The sequence below is a fragment of the Vipera ursinii genome (assembly GCF_947247035.1).
Source record: "Vipera ursinii genome assembly, chromosome: 2".
Taxonomy (NCBI): Eukaryota; Metazoa; Chordata; class Lepidosauria; order Squamata; family Viperidae; genus Vipera; species Vipera ursinii.
The window spans coordinates 108,818,027-108,830,931 of NC_139513.1; the positions used below are offsets into that span (position 1 = coordinate 108,818,027).

At 41.5% G+C, this 12,905-nt stretch overlaps 1 long non-coding RNA gene across 1 annotated transcript; it reads left to right on the forward strand.

Moving 5' to 3' along the window:
* The first annotated feature begins 2,826 nt into the window (after nucleotides 1-2,826).
* LOC310633877 lies at nucleotides 2,827-9,235 on the forward strand. Its single transcript, XR_014491105.1, has 4 exons — nucleotides 2,827-2,926; nucleotides 3,170-3,198; nucleotides 6,094-6,231; nucleotides 9,010-9,235. It is a non-coding gene; the product is annotated as an uncharacterized lncRNA (long non-coding RNA).
* Nucleotides 9,236-12,905: the final 3,670 nt, after the last annotated feature.

Consider the following 12,905-nt stretch of genomic DNA (forward strand, 5'->3'; position numbering starts at 1 on the left):
TTAAGTGAATCTCCAGAGTTGTTAGTCAATCTGTTGCTAAGTGAATCCGTTTTCCCCATTGATTTTTGCTTGTCAGAAAGTCTCAGAAGACGATCGTGTGACCCCGGGACACAGCAACTGTCATAAATAGGGGTCAATGGCCAAGTGTCTCAATTTTAATCACGTGACCTACAATGGTCGTAAGTGTGAAAACTGGTCACAAGTCACTTTTTTTCAGTGCCATTGTAACTTTGAACCGTCACTAAAGAAACTGTTGTAAATCGAGGACTAGCCATTTTTGCGCTTCTTCGTGTTTCAGCAGCCCTGCCCCTCTTGGTTTTGAGGGCTAATAAAGTGGAACATTGTGGTAAACCTTGGTATTTTCAGGGAAGGGGTGATCAGTGTATGGGGGCCAAAGGCCACCGAACATTTGGAGGGAATCTGGCTGGGGGGGGACTAAGAGAGTGAAGCCATATTGCACAAACTGGCAAGATTTTGGAGGTCTACAGCAGTTTCCTTCTTTAAAATGGTGGGAAATTGCCTTCGGCTTTCAGGTTGTATTATCAGAGGTAATTCCCAGAACTGGAAAAAAAGGTATTGGGGAGCCGGGGGGGGGAACATAGGTGCTATGAAGTGCTTGAGCTGTTTTGCTGCCCTTCTGTTTTTCCCATCCACACAAAATAGACTATGCCATCATATAGTTTATTGGAGTTTGCCTTGTATATTACAGGAGTCTAATCAGTTGGATTTTACTGAAGAAACTATACTTAGACAAAGCATGCTGTATGTGAATCCAGTCATTACAGGGCCTACTGTCAGCCACTCAAGCATAGCAACATCATGTCATCACTATCCCTCAAATAATATTCAAAAAACCTGTTTGGAGAAGTTTTCTTTCAATTCAGCTTCAAAGTAAATCTCTTGAACAAAGCAGGGGGGCAAAACTGCTCTCTCAGAATCCAATTCATGGGCAGTTTCAGATGACGAAGTGAACATTTTACTTAAATTTGATAAAGTGTCAGGTAGAAAAGTCTTAGTCATTATGAAATTTTAGACTTGTTGGGCACCTACACCGATAACAACACGTCTCTATCTGCATTTGTCCTAGAGTACATCTCAGCAGACGATCTGAGTTGTTCTGCTGCAAGGTAAGGAATCCTGGTTTTAATAAAGAAGCCGCAAGAGGCTAGATAGAGGCTCCATTTCCACAAAAGCCTACCCAGACCAAGAGATTATGAAATCTTCAGGGTTATGAAGAGGGGAGAGTTATGAAAATTCTTTGCAGCACTTGGGTTAAGATTACCTAATAGTTTAAAAGTTGCTCAGATTAAGGAAAGCACTTCCTAACGTGCAGCCCTTTAGGCAGTCCAAGATGTGCATGTGTCCACGTAAAGTTTGGTAGAATCCTTAATGCAGAACTGCCTCCCCTCCAAAACTGGGATATAGGAAAATAAAGCAGTGTTTATAGTGCACGTTAAAGGAGAAAAGAGATAACACTCAGAGCCTTGCATGAGAGAGCAGAAAGCATTAGCCAGTAATAAACCTACCAAACCTGTTGCCCATTGGCAGACAGTAATGAAACAAGAGATTGGATAGATGTCTCCTTCCACTCTAGTAGAACAGAAAGGCAGGCCTTAATTCTTCAGACACAATCAAGCGAGTTGCTCAACTGGGAAGTGCAGGTAAAGAAGCAAAAGGCTGGAAACCTCAGTGCTTTCCACTTCCTCTTGTTCTAGTTCGTAAGAGTCAGTGTGGATTGCAGGAAGGAAGTCTAATGAGCATGAATCCGGGTAAAGTACAGCATAAGAACAAATGGAACAGGAAGTCCCTAGCAACAGTTTCTTGTTGTGACAGTGCTCAGAATTCAGGGAAGGATTGTAGGTAGTAGCAACATCTTTTTTATATCGTAGTGACCAAAACTGGATGCAATATTCCAGGTGTGGCCTTACCAAGGCATTTATTAGTACTTCATGTGATCTTGATTCTATCCCTCTGTTAATGCAGCCTAGCACTGTGTTGGCTTTTTTGGCAGCTGCAGCACACTGCTGGCTCATATTTAAGTGATTGTCCACTTAGGACTCCAAGGTCCCTCTCACAGTTACTACTGTTGAGCAAGGTACCACCTATACTATATCTGTAAATTTGGTTTTTCTGCCTAAATGTAGAACCTTACTTTTTTCACCATTGAATTTCATTTTGTTAGATAGCACCCATTGTTCAAGTCTGTCCAGATCCTCCTGTATTTTAAGCCTATCTTCTGGAGTATTGGCTATTCCTGCCAGCTTGGTGTCGTCTGCAAATTTGATGAGTTCCCCATCTATCCCCTCATCCAAATCATTGATGAAGATATTGAAGAGCACTGGGCGTAGAACAGAGCCCTGGGGCACTCCACTACACACTTCCTTCCATGTAGATGCGGTTCCATTGAGGACCACATGCTGAGTACGGCCGGTCAGCCAGCTACGACTCCATCTGGTGGTGATGCTGTCTAACCCACATTTTTCTATCTTATCAAGTTGTAGATTGTGATCTACTTTATCAAATGCCTTACTGAAGTCCAAGTAAATTATATCCACAGTGTTCCTCTGGTCCACTAATTTTGTCACTTGGTCAAAGAATGCAATAAGATTTGTCTGGCATGATCTGTTTTTGACAAACCCATGTTGGCTTTTAGTAATGACTTTGTTTGCCTCTTGGTGTTCGCTGATTTGTTGTTTGATTATCTTTTCCAGAATCTTCCCAGGTATTGAGGTCAGGATGATAGTTTCCTTTTTTTGAAGATGGGAACTACATCAGCTCTCTTCCAATCCTCTGGTAGCTCCCCAGTGCTCCAGGATCTTTGAAAAATATAGTTCAGTGGTTCTGAGATCACGTCTGCCAGTTCCTTGAGAACTTTGGGATGTAATCCATCTGGTCCTGGTGATTTGAACTCGTCTAGGCTGGACAGGTGTTCACTTACCATTTTCTTGCCTATCTTAACTTGCGTTTCTATTCTGTTTTTTATGGCACTGGTTTTGGTTGGTTGGACTGTTTTTTCCCTTTGTGTAAAGACAGATGCAAATAACAAGTTAAATAGTTCTGCTTTCTCCCTATTGCTTGTCACCTTCTTGCCACTTTCTCCCACTAATGGACCAATCATTTCCTTAACTTTTTTTCTTGTTTTTTACATGTTGACTCTCACACGTGACAGAAACATCTGGGCTCTTCTTCAAAGAACAAGTAGGAATTTGCTTTGGTTTGGTTTTGGGGAGGTCTTCAAGTCAGTGTTGACTCCTGGGGACTGCATGGATAAGTCCCTGCATTTTTCATGGCAAGATTTTGGAAGTGGTTTGCCATTGCTTCTTTCCTAGGGCTAAGAGAGAACGATTGGTTCAAGATCACCCAGTTGGCTTTGTGCCTAAAGCAGGACTAGAACCCACACTCTTCCAACTTCTAGCCTGATGCCTTTACCACTACACTCAGTTGGCTCTCTAAAAACGTTTTACAGTGAATTTCCTATCTAGGGTAACAGCAAGACTGTTTTAAAGGGAAAAGAGGCAGGCAAAATTAGAGAGCAATAAAATACAAGCCATTTTTCCTCTAGTCATGATTATATTTGTCTTGCAGCTGCCATACTGGCATAATTATACTGGCCGAATTACTTTGAAAGGTGCTGTGTGACTAATGGCTAAACAACATTTCAGCTACAAAAACAAAATACACGCTGTCCGTCTGCCTCACTCTCTTTGAGTCACTATTTATTCCTAGTGACTGCCTGGATAAGTCCTTGCAGTTTTCGGAGCAGAATTTTAGAAATGGTTTCCTGTTGACTGCTTCCTACGGTTGGGAGAGAGTGATTGTATAAGTCAGACATGTCAAACACAAGACCTGGGGGCTGGATCCGGCCCGCAAAGTGGTTTCATGTGGCCCGCGAAGCCATCCTGGAAACAGTGAGGGAACGGCCCCCACTGCCATGGCCCTGGCCCAGAGACCCTCCTTCTGCCAGGGACCCTCAGATCTGTCCCACTCCTGCCCAGGCCCCCCTAGGCACCCTTGATGCGAATGATGTAGAGCTGGCCATGCCCACCCAGTAGGCCATACGCACTCTAGCCACGCCCACCCAGTAGGCCACGCCCACCCTGGCCATAACCTCCCAGCCCCCTGAGGGCAACCACAATGCTGATGTGGCCCTCAATGAAATTGAGTTTGACACCCCTGGTATAAGTAGTCTATGAAAAAAACAAAGCTGCGGGCTGTCATATCTGGATGGCAGAAATCCAGATGACCACAAGATGGCAACATACAAATACTGAAAGCTCTACTGCTTGCTGCCATTTAGAAGCCAGGTATCACTTTTGCAGCCAGATGTAATAGCCCTCATCAAGGCCCTGCCGATTTCTCTTCTAAGCACAAAGCAACTCTAATGCTGCCTAACTGACTAGTAATCACCTCCTACTCCAGGTTGCAGGAAAGATAGGATGACAGAGCTAATGTCCAGTAACAGGAAAGGCAAGGACCATGCTTCCCTGGGCTGTTGGAATTGGAGTCCGTCCACCAACTTCTTTTTTTTGTAAATCTACTCAAGTGTAAATTTGCATGAAATCAAATTAACTGAGGCACACAATACTCTGGTTAGCTGCAGTCTGTGTCCTGTTAGTCATGCTTCAGTTGGGGATATTGCCATATTGCTGAAGACAACATATTTTTTAAACGAGTACGAATAAGCAAAGGAGGACCGGGTATCGGCAGCAGGAGGACCACACAGCCAGAAAGGAATTAAATTCCTCTATTCTGTGGCCAAGAAAACTGCATGGATGCATTTATGTAAACACCAGAATCGGAGCCTGAGTTGAAGGGGACTTCACCATAATAATGTATATAACAGATCTATCCTAGTTCAGATCTCAGTTCAGCCATCAGTTCAATGCATGACCGTAAGGAAGCGCTATTAGCCTCTTCTCTGCATTTTTTTTTTGGGGGGGGGGGGAAATAAGTGTGATTCACTTCAGTTAAACTTATACTGTTGCATAAAATGTCCACTTTTCTTTGCCCAGATTTCTCCTTGTTATGCTGCTTTATTGGCTTTGGTTTCTGGGTTCCATTCAATTTCACTTTGTAGTTTTTGTCTCCAAATCTCTCTCTCTCTCTCTCTCTCTCTCTCTCTCTCTCTCTCTCTCTCTCTCTCTCTTTCTTGAGCCACTCTTCTTCTTAAGCTACTCCCTTTATGTCCCATATAGAAGTCACCATCGCAGGCATCTGTTTTTTAAACAAAAATATTGCTTAATATGGCAACTATGACTACCAGTTATTGCATGAGGAAGTAAAGCCCAGTGAACCCAGTAGGTCCTCCTCTGTAGACATGCCCTGGATAATCACCTTGAAAAATAAATTGGAAAATGTTCCTCTGAAGAAAAGCTCTGGCGGCTCTTGGGATGAGTCACTGGCTGCTGGTAGTGGGGACTCTTGCCTAAGAATAACCATTCCTCACTGCGGGGTGTAGCGAATTCCCGGCAAGGCCGGGATAGGCTTTCTCTGACAAGAACCATTGCAGCCAGAGGTTCGTGGGTGAAAAAGCGCTTGGCTGTTGCAACCTTTGCACAACATCTGCACGGCACTTTCTCTTTCCAGTTGCAGCTCTGCGGAGGGCTGCCCTGCTCACTTTCTCATCAGAAGCTACAGTCCTTCTTGGCCCCATTAGTGATAATGATGATGCCATAACTGCTGAGTGCTTTAATAATGAGATTGTGGTTAACTGTGGAAGCCCTCTAGGGCGAATTCCCAGCAACAGCTATACGCCTCCTTTCCTGTGAAGAAGGATGAAGCTGCTGCTTGTCCCAGATGTCATTGAATTGGAAGAGTATCCCGGGTGCTTCCCTTCAACCTTCATCATAGCGCTCTCCATATCCTAGAAATACATGTTGCTGTATTGCAGCTTGCCCTTCCTCCTTTAATTCACCTTTTCAGTCTCTTTTTCTCCCAAGATTTGCATGCTTTTGAAAGCTTGCTTTCTAGGTGATAATTCCAGCCTTGCTTTGTTCTGCTGGGCCTAAGAGACAACGGTTGCTAATTATTATGGCTTTATTCCAGCAACCTGATATTAAAAACATAACTTTTGCTCTTCTTTACTGATAATAGGACATTCAGCTGTTATAAGAGCCCGGGTCTTCCCACACTTGGAATTATCAGCACAGCTAATGTTTGAGAAATCCTGTTTAAACTGCCAGTAAGGACAATTATGCACATGATGTGCAGAAGTATGTCAGTGTGCGTCTGGTAAGTATCATCTGTCTGAGAGACGTAGCAGTTTCCATTTCCGTAGGACCCTCTGGAAGCTTAAAAAGATGATTAAAGACTCAAGCAGCAATGGAGTGTCCGGTGATGCCTGGTTGGGGAAATCAAGGTGGTAGCTGTAAGTCCCACCTCTAATTAATTTTGTGATTGCAGAGCTGTAGCCATCATCTTGACTTGACTTACTCCTTCCTGCAGTAGAGCAGAAAAGGGTATCTTGCCAGTCCAAGGAAAACACCACTCTCTCACAAATAGTTTAGCCATAGGAAGATTCTGTGCTGTTGGCCCCTGTTACATTAATTCTGTCTTCTGGGAATGAAGAAGATGCCTAAGAGATGAGGGGATTTTAGATCAAGGATTTATGGAACTGATATTGGATCAGCACCTTACTAGTTTTTTTCAGAACAACAAAAAGTCATTTCAGTTTGGGAGATGAAAGAAAGTGTTGTTCCATATTCATATGTGTAGACTGCCAGAGGATAGCATTTGTACCAATCTTAATTTTGACAGTTCCAATGAAATATTGAGCAGTTGGGCCTCTCAGTAATTTTTAAGGCATTTCATTTGGACCGAGATACTTCACCCATCAAAAATCATCATTATCTTTAATTTTTCATTAATCTATATTCTTTGTTTCTTTTTTTCCTTTACATTTGTTTACTTTCTTCCTGTTTGCAACAATCATTCTCTTACAGATAGACCTTGCTTACCAACTGCTTTGTTCAGTAGCTATTTGAGGTTATGATAGTCTTGAAAAAAATAACTTTGTGATTAAGGAATGTTTATGATCTTCACTGCATCTCAGTCAATATGCTTACAGTCAGTACATGTTGTCTTGTGCCTGGCTCATTTTTTTTCCTTCCTCACAGATCAGAGAGATTGGAAGAGATCACAAGACATACAATGGGGAATACACATAGAAAGGAATACGAGGTGCTACCTACTTACCTAGCACATTTGGGGATGGGAGCCGTGAGTGCACTAGGCAAGCAGCTGGTGTATTCCCCATTGTAAGCCTGCTTACTCTCTTATAATCCCTTCCTCTCCAATCTCTCCACAGTGTGAGGGAGATAAAAAAATGGTTCAAGTGCAGGAGAAATTGCCTAAAGTCATTGCTTGTTTAGGCAATCTCTCATGTGATTTACCCATTTTTTTCTTTCCATTTTTCTGAGTGGGAAGATTGGAAAGAAAGGGATTACAATAAAATTAACAGGCACATGCAGTGGCTGTTTATCTAGTGCCCCCAGCCCCAAGTATACTAAGGCAAACAGCAAACACCAGTGCATTCCTTTGCATGTGTGTGTCTTCTTACTTTCTTATAATCCCTTTGTCTCCAGTGAACATAAATACATTAATTCCCTTCTTGCTAATTATCCCAGTGCCAAGATGAGCCTTCCCAAGTGTGGGGAAGTGGGGAAAAAGGAAACCTGAAGTAAAATCATAACACAGTTATGGTCATGTGATTTTCCACTTGAACAACTGCTTCACTTAGCAATTGAGTTACCAGTCCCAATTGCGGCCACTAAATGATGATTACCTGCATATGTTTTCTCTTCATTCATAGTCTTTTTCATCATAGCATTCCAATTAGCATTCCTTTTACTAGCTTCCATTAGTGTATCTAACACCATAAACTTCTATAGTGCTTCATAATATATTTTTTTCTCTTCTATTTCAAGCAACTACCATATCCTCTTTTCTTACATCCTCATTCCATTGATTCTAATGGAAAATTATATTGTTTTCCACAAAGTGTTCATATAGCTTCTTTTTTAACTTCTTTCCTATCCTTCCATGTCCATTCTCCAAGTACCTCCTTTTGATATCATCAAATAATGGTCTCTCCCACATTTGGAACCTCTCATTAATTCTTTCAGACTTTCATCATAAACAATCAAATCAGTATGCTTTTAAATTAATTCTTTTGCCCTGTGTATGTATAAACAGACTTATGCTTAAGCCACAAACTCAAAACAAGCAGATCTTTAAACAGATACTCACTAGAACTCACCATTCATATTCAACCTTGGGTCTCCAAATGCTCCGATTACATTTTGTGTTACCACTTGTCTCATTCTCATCCATCCTTTCATGTCACCTAACAAAAAGACTTGAGTGTCATAGAGTTTTTCTCAAAACGAATTCCTCATTTCTTCCTCATTATCACAATTCACTGGATAATACAACTATTGTCGGTCTATGAATTTCTACTTTCATATGCATCTACCATAATTTGTCTGGCACATATTCATATTTTCTGACGTACATACTATCCTCTTTGTTAAAAAAAACATACTAAACCTCTGCTGTCACCCTCATGCATCTTTTCATTAACTCCATAATAGCAAACCATCTGTAGGAGAAAAAAAGGTATAGTTGGGAGGGGGGGGAGTCAAAAGAGGATTCAGTCTCAAATCGTTATGTGTCCACAAATGCTCCAAGTCCAGCCCCCTTTGAAGTCTGTTAACTTTTATCTAGTACTAATTTAATACTGATCATTAGTTGATTAGATTCCTATGTATAGGCTGGAATGATAAATCTTCTTAACTGGAACTTAACGTAGGTTTGGGACCTGGAGAACATACTTCAGAAAGGAAAGTTGATTGCTAATCTGAAAGTGTGTGCTACTTGGATTTTATGAGGATGTTTCCTTACTATGCTCTGCAATGTCAAATTTCATCAACTTTTGTTCTTTTTAATTCTTCTGAGAAGATGAAGTAACATCCATTTACTTACTTTCCTCTTAAATTGTTTGCTGTGTAGGGGGAATCCTGTTGTGCAAGGATGAAGGAAGAGACCATCCTTTTCAGATTTCTGTTGCTAAAGAAGCTTCCCTAATGAACACTTACTTACAAAAAAATACTTGCCCCTACAGTTTTGTCTAATTTGGAGTGATGAAATGTGCCTCTACCTGCAAAAATGAGAGAGAAGCAGCTGAGTAGAATATAGCCAGCAAGGGAGTATCAAAGCTAATACTTGCTGAAATAAAGTGATGCACTACTGATGTTTCTTGAAATACCATTAATACTAACTGAACATCATTTAATGTTATACGATGTCACAAGCTGGTTAATGAAACAAAACAAAACAAATTACAAGTGAATATTTAGAGCAGCATTAGCGAACCTATGAGTAACGTGTCAAAGGTGATATGCCACAATGTTTTGGATGACATGCCTTCATTCACCACAGCCAATAACTATTCTCAAAGGCACGACCTATTCTCACATTATTTGGGGGACGGTGCGAGAATGGGGTTCTTACGTGGTTTCCAGAGCCTCGAAAATTTGTGCAAGAATGGGTCATGCTTTGTTGTCGTTTGCAGAGGCTACGAAGACTGCAGAAGAGCAAGTGCCAAGTGCTACTGGCCTAGATGGGGGGGAGGGAGGAGATTTTTCCCCCCTTTTTTGTTTGAGGGGGACTGTGACATGCCAATCAAGTTAGGCATTTTCCGAATTTTCAACACATCAAGTCCAAAAGATTAACCTTCACTGACCTAGAGCAAGCTTTTTCAGATCCGGTTCCACAGAAGCTGAAGATTCCAGCAGAACCTGAGTGGGTTTTGTGGAGAAACTAATCTGGGGCAGAGAAACAACAAAATTTCACAGGAACGCCACCCTAGTTCTTTCTCCTCCCCTGATGCCCAAGTGCTGACGCCCCTCTTGTTTTTATCTCATGGTCTTCCATCCAGTTCCATCCCAGACAAAATACACCCACACATAGCAACAGTTTGTTTCACAGAAAAGGTCTGTTTGTACTATTAATAAAAAATAATAATAACTTCAGACGCAAACAGCAAAATACAGGCTTAGCTCTTAAGACAGGCCTCTGTTACCACATACTCAAGGTGGATAGTTATGAAGGAACTTTATTTGCATACTTTGCTTGCAAACAAAATAATAAATATTGCTTCATCAATCAGTAGAATAATGTAAGGTTGTTAAGGTTTAATCCTTCCTCTCGTAACTAATTGCAACATATAAGATTTACAGACAAATGCTCCGCCCGTGCCTACTTACGTAATTAAATTGTGGCTTTGGGGTACTTCACCAGGAAAAAAATAACACTTTGTCTCTTTTCCCTGTTTAGTACATTTCCGTGGTAGGTTTTCGTAAAGAATTGTTTGCTCCCTACATCCAAAGAAGGAACTGCCTGCTCAGAAGCTCTTTTTACATTATTTTAACTTAAAATATACTGTAGGTGCAGTTATTTTTCTTCAGTATTCCTTAGAGAAATGCTGAATTCTCTAAATATAAAGAATAAGCAAACTGGAACAGGGATAGCCAACCAAAGTGAAGAAAGCACAGTTGCCTAACCCTGTTTTGTTTTTTAAACAAAATCTCATTCTCAGAGCCAGTTCTTACAAATTGTCACTTATTCAGTACTGGAGAACACAGTTGTCAAATTGTTGTCCACCTTGTGATCTAAGGTGGCATGATGAATTGGTCATGGACATTCATACAGGCTAATTGCTTGATGTTTCATTCTTACTCAGTGTACGCTGTATTATACATTGCTTCACACATACATTTTATCCCTGCCCTATTGAACACTTTGTCGTTAGTACTAAACCCTTAAAGTTGCTGAGCAGATGCAGTGACCTCTGTTTTTAACAGTAAAGCAGTATGTGGAAGAGAAACGCAGGACAATCCGTTTGCCACAGGCAGGCCGCACGCAATTTGCTCCCAACCCTGAATTTTTCTGATGAGAGCCAGTGGGCCCAACTAGAAGGGAAATGCTAAGAGTGAAGAGACTGCAAACATTTCATCCTTTTTTCTCTCTGATTCTTTTTGGTTACTGAAGATAGAAACTCTCCCTTCTCTTTCTACAAAACTGGGAATAAACAGTGTCTGAATGCGTATCTATGGCTTCATGTCTAATACAGACCCATTAAAAGTGGAATCTGCCATCTAGAAGGAATGACTCGGATTATGAGAAGATTTAAGTATTTAATTTTAAGGTATTACTGTGAGGGATAGATGCACTCTATTAAATGTAAGCTTGTGGGCTGAAATAAACAACTAATTCTTCTGAATTCACAAACGAGCTATGAAGAGAGACTCAGATCATGAATCATAAAAACAGTGCTCAGTGACTGATATTTAACCTTTTAACAACTTTGCTATGCATGGTATCACTAACACATTTTTGTATATTTTCTTCTTTCCCACTCTAGCAACTACTCAACCCTTTGGATTTATATGAATTCTTGTTACACTAATTCTATTTATTTTGTGTAAATAAAGAATGGTATAGTGAAGGATTTAATGGAGCACCTGAAAAATAAAACGATGGGAGTAAATGGAAAGTTCGCTTGATATTCTCCAATAACAGCTAGCCCAGGTTTGACAGAAACCAGAACAGAACATATCTTTTTATTTTGGCAGTAGTTTGTGATATTCTTGTCTTCCCATTCAAATAGTTTATACATCTGTCCAAGATGAACAGGACAGATTATAAGAGGCGGATTGCAAATTGGGAGTTTTAAACTGTAATCCTGCTTGTGTCTATTTGTGTCACATTGCATTGACAATATTGCAGTTCCTTTCTTCAGTGTGCGTGACCCAGCCTTCTGCAATCAGATGCCTTTAATATGTATTGGAACTGCATGTCTATGCTGGCTGAAAATTTTGGGAGTTCTAGTTCCAACACATCTAGAATTTGCCAGTTTGGTAGGAAGTTTGCCTACAAAAACTGATCCATGATGACGAGCCTATAACACGCATGTCAAAGGTGAAATGCCACAGTGTTTGGGTTCCAAGTTCATCAACACCCGACAATAGCTACTCTTCAAAGTATGCTGTATTCTTGTGTGAACTTTGGAGGCTGCAGTGACCAGGCAAGAATGGAGTGCGTTTTTTTGCGGGTGTCAGAGCCTCTGGCAGTCGCGCAAAAATGGTGCATTCTTTCACCCAGTTTCCACAGGCCTCAGAAGAGTGTTCTCTGAAGCTGTTTTAAGAACAGAGGCCTCAACTGACCTGGAGTAGCCTCGTGTAGGCTGTAGGGGCCTGTCAACAGAAGAAGAACACCATCTGAAGATGAGCAATATGTGGGAGGGGTCCTGGGGAGGGCTGGGCTGGGAGGGGGCAATCCTGATGTTTCCCAAGGCTCATGTCTTTTGAAGGCAGTGGTGACATGGCAATTAAAACTACCAGGCTTTGGACTCTTACTTCAGGCCCAATTTCACTGCAGCCACCAAGTGTCTTTGTTGAGGATGCCCCCCCCCCAACCTTTTGGGCATCAGAGACTGGTTCCATGGAGAGAGGTTTTTCCATGGTCTGAAGGGGTGTGGTTTTGTGTGCTGTCTGCATCCTGCGGATGGGGCTTTGCTTGTTTGCACGGACCGGTTTCTGGCATGCCACGGCCTAGTGCTGGTCCACGGACTGGGGGTTGGGGATCCCTGGCCTAGAGAAAGGTGGGAGGGGTAGAGAATTGTTTCATTTTTGTTCGGGGGAGAGATGACATGCCAGCAGAGTCAGGTTTGGCATTTTCTGAATTTTTAACACAAATGTGCCCAAAAGATTTGTCATCTCTTTCTACCTAATTATTGCATGATAGCACTTTCAGTGCTGATCTTTTTTTTTTTGAAAGTCGGTAGCAATAGTAATCTTCAACACTTCTAATAATCCATTGTTCATCCTACTGTTGAAGCTGAATTG